Source organism: Prionailurus bengalensis, chromosome D3, assembly GCF_016509475.1.
Source record: "Prionailurus bengalensis isolate Pbe53 chromosome D3, Fcat_Pben_1.1_paternal_pri, whole genome shotgun sequence".
Lineage (NCBI taxonomy): Eukaryota > Metazoa > Chordata > Mammalia > Carnivora > Felidae > Prionailurus > Prionailurus bengalensis.
The window spans coordinates 11,852,072-11,855,938 of NC_057356.1; the positions used below are offsets into that span (position 1 = coordinate 11,852,072).

The 3,867-nt window shown below is 53.0% G+C and overlaps 1 long non-coding RNA gene across 1 annotated transcript; it reads left to right on the top strand.

The window, feature by feature from the left end:
* Window positions 1-200: 200 nt before the first annotated feature.
* Window positions 201-3,320, top strand: LOC122469983. The gene is made up of 3 exons (XR_006293790.1): window positions 201-625; window positions 1,616-1,795; window positions 3,004-3,320. It is a non-coding gene; the product is annotated as an uncharacterized LOC122469983 (long non-coding RNA).
* The last annotated feature ends 547 nt before the right edge of the window (window positions 3,321-3,867 follow it).

A 3,867-nucleotide genomic window follows, 5' to 3' on the forward strand; every position in this document is an offset into this window, starting at 1 on the left:
ATCAGGAGTCTCATTTTAAAGGTAGTGTTTATGGGGGGCGCCCGGGTGGCTCAGTCGGTTGAGAGTCCAACTCTGGCTCAGGTCGTGGTCTCGCAGTTCGTGGGTTCGAGCCCCGCGTCGGGCTCTGTGCTGACGGCTGGGAGCCGGCTTCGGATTCTGCGTCTCCCTCTCTCTCTGCCCCTCCCCCGCTCACGCTCTGTCTGTCTCTCTCTCTCAAAAATAAATAAACATTAAACATTTTTTTTTCAATAGTAGAATAAAAGTAAAATGAGGAAATAGCAGAATTCATAATTCATCGAATGCTTTCCCCGTGTCACGGCCTGTGATAGGCTCTTGCAATTTTCAGCTTCTAACTTCCCTGGAGCTCTGAGAGGTGGGTATTCTGGGCCTTCCGTCCTGATCAGGACACAGAGGTTCAGACATTTAACTTGCCCAAGGCCAGCCACCAGGGAAACCCGAGGCTCTGGCGGGCTGGGGCAAACCGTTTCCTGGCGACCGACGATGCGCTAGGTGAAGGAAAGCAAGACCACGGGAGGTTGCGAAGCTGCTCTCTGGGTTTGAACTTGCCCGTGACAAGACGGGCACGGACACCAAGCCACGTTCCCTACGCTCCGTGTGACTGGAGGTGAGTCCCGGCTAGTGTCTCCCCTATGTGAGATGGGCCAATATTCCACATGGCTGCGTGGGATTGCGAAGGGACCGGGAGGCCAGAGGGACCACGAGGAACAGGAGGTCTTAGGAGGTCATTTGGCCTGGCTCGTGAATTCCAGCCCCGCGTCAGGCTCTCTGTTGTCAGTGCAGAAGCCACTTTGGATCCTCTGCCCCCCTCTCTCTCTGCCCCTCCCCCGTTCATGCTCTGTCTCTCTCTGTCCCAAAAATAAATAAATGTTGAAAAAAAAAATTTAAAAAAAAAAATAAAAATTTTTTTTTCAACGTTTATTTATTTTTGGGACAGAGAGAGACAGCATGAACGGGAGAGGGGCAGAGAGAGAGGGAGACACAGAATCGGAAACAGGCTCCAGGCTCTGAGCGGTCAGCCCAGAGCCCGACGCGGGGCTCGAACTCACGGACCGCGAAATCGTGACCTGGCTGAAGTCGGGCGCTTAACCGACTGCACCACCCAGGCGCCCCTCTCTCTCTCTCTTTCAAGATAAAGAAATAAACTTAAAAAAATGTATGAGTCAGCTTAGGCGGTCATAACAAAATGGTACAGATGGAGTGGCTTAAACAACAGAAATTTGTTTGCTCACAATTCTGGAGGCTAGAAGTCCAAGGTCAAGGTGCTGGGAGGGTCAGTTTCCTCCGAGGCTTCTCTCCTTGGCTCGCAGGTGGCCACCTTCTTGTTTCTCTTCACATGGCTGTCCTTCTTCGTGCACGTGTCCTGGCGTCCCTAATGTGCCCTATTCTTTTCTTGTAAGGACACGAGCCAGATTGGATGAGGCCGCCCTAAAGAACCCCTCTAACGTAATCACCTCTTTAAATACCCTGCATCCAAATACAGCCACATCCTGGGGTGGGGGGTGGGGGTCAGGGCTCCCACGCAGGAATTTCGGGGAGTTGGACACATTTCAGACCCTAACAAACCCACTTATTTTTTTTGTTTGTTTGTTTTTAGTTCCCACACGAGATGAGGTTGAACCTTATGAAATTGCCGGCAGCCAATCGAGTTCGAACTACAAAACGAGCGAGTCCCTTTGGAGCCTGTCCCGCGCCGCTGGTAGAGGACGGAGGTGCGGGGACCTCCCACCTCTGGCTGTGCGAACCCCTCGGGACAGACGTGCAAGAAAGACGGCAGGTGGGAAGAAACCTGCGGAGACCCCTCTCAGGTCCGGAACAGGGTCCCTCTGGCCGCCCCCCCCACCCCAGGCTAATTCTGAGGCTGCAAATCTCCCTGTTCTTCACCCGCCCTACGCGGGTTGTGTGTGGTGTGTATCCTACCCGTGTTTCTTGCCCTACGGAAGTTCACTTTCTTCTTCCTTCCTTCGTCTCCTCTCCTCCGGGGAATCTGAGTCCCAGAGAGGATCTCCTTATGGGAAAAGCAGGCAGGCTCACCTCGTAGCCGTGGCTATCAGGGTCTAAGCATCTTACAAATACGAACAGCTTTACCCTGAGGTCAGCCCTATGAGGGAGGTGTGGCCCTCTCCCCATTGTGCAGATGGGGAGAATGAGGCACTGAGACATTCTATAACTTTCCTAGAGTCGTGCGTGCTAATAAATGGCAAAGCTGGGCTTTGAACCCAGGCAGACTGGCAGTTCTAGGCCCCACCCTCTTTTTTTTTTTCTTTTAATGTTTATTTATTTATTTTGAGACAGAGATAGGGAGCGAGTGGGGGAGGGGCAGAGGGAGAGGGAGACAGAGAATCCCAAGCAGGCTCCCTACTGTCAGCAGAGCCCAGTGGAGGGCTTGACCTTACAAACCGTGAGGTCATGACCTGAGCGGAAATCAGGAGTCGGACGCTTAACCGCTTAACCGACTGAGCCACCCGGGCGCCCCTAGATGCTACGCTCTTGACCACTAGGCACCTGCCTCTTGCAGGACTGATGAGTCCCGCCGGGGACATCAGAGTGAGAACCTGATGAGCTCCAGTTCCGACAGGTCACTGGGGACAGCAGCAGAAGTTTCTTTTTCCAGGCTCCATCCAAGGGACGGGACTCTGTGTCTTTGACCAGGCTAGCCCTCAGTTCTTGCGGTCTCTTGGGCAACCTGTGGCCTCTCCTAGGGGACCGGAAGTGACAGCTGAGACTGGTTTTGTGACGCGCCGTCACGGGAATCTGAGAGCATAGAGGCTTTGAGGTTGGCGGTAGTGACCCGCCTCACGGCCTGACGGGGAGGGTGCACGAGGTAGCGCATGGAACAAGGTCGGCACAGAGCCGGGCGCTCAGAAGGCACGCTGCGCGGTGGCTGTGGTTGGCCTCGTTGATTGTTCTGTAGCCTGTTAATTCCTGAGACTGGGATACAAATTCGACGGATTGCAGGGTGCCTGACGGAATCTGTTTTTTCAGGAGTAGACGGGAAGGAGGCATTGGGAGTTGCAGGGCACTTACCTAAGCCAGGCGCCCTGGGAGTCGCTGGACGCACGCCGTCTCAGAATCTCCGCGAACAGCTCTGGAGAACACGATGCAGAGACTGAGGTCCAGGGATGAGCTTGTTCAAGGTCGCTCAGCTGGTAAGGGGTGGATCACGGTTTCCGATGATCTTTTGTGCTTCACCTTTTCTCGGAGGAACTTTTTTTGTTTAAATGGAGTGATAATTTTGCCTTTTGAAAAATTGTAAAAATGGCTATTTATTTTGAGAGTGAGAGAGAGAGAATGAGAGTGAGTGAGCGGGGGAGGGACAGAGAGAGAGGGAGAGAGAGAGAGATTGAGAGAGAGAGAATCCCAAGCGAGCTGTCAATGAAGGGCCCAAAGCGGGGCTCAAACACACATACTGTGAGATCATGACCTGAGCCAACATCAAGAGCCAAACACTCAAGGGGTGTCTGGCCGTCTGACTTTGGCTCAGGTCATGATCTTGCAGTTCGTGGGTTCGAGCCCCACGTCGGGCTCCGTGCTGACAGCTCAGAGCCCGGAGCCCGTTTCGGATTCTGTGTCTCCCTCTCTCTCTGCCCCTCCCCTGCTCACATTCTGTCTCTCTCTCTCTCTCTCTCAGAAATATATAAACATTAAAAAAAAAAAAAAGAGTCGGACACAACTGACTGAGCCACTCAGGTGCCCCCGGTGGGATAATTTTATATACAGCAAAATTCATCTTTTTCGTGTGTATGTTTCTATGAGTTTGATGGATGCAAACGGTCATGTCACTGTCACAAAGATCGGGATTTCTGTTTCCAACAGCCGCCCAAATTCCCTTGTGCTCCTTTCAAGGCG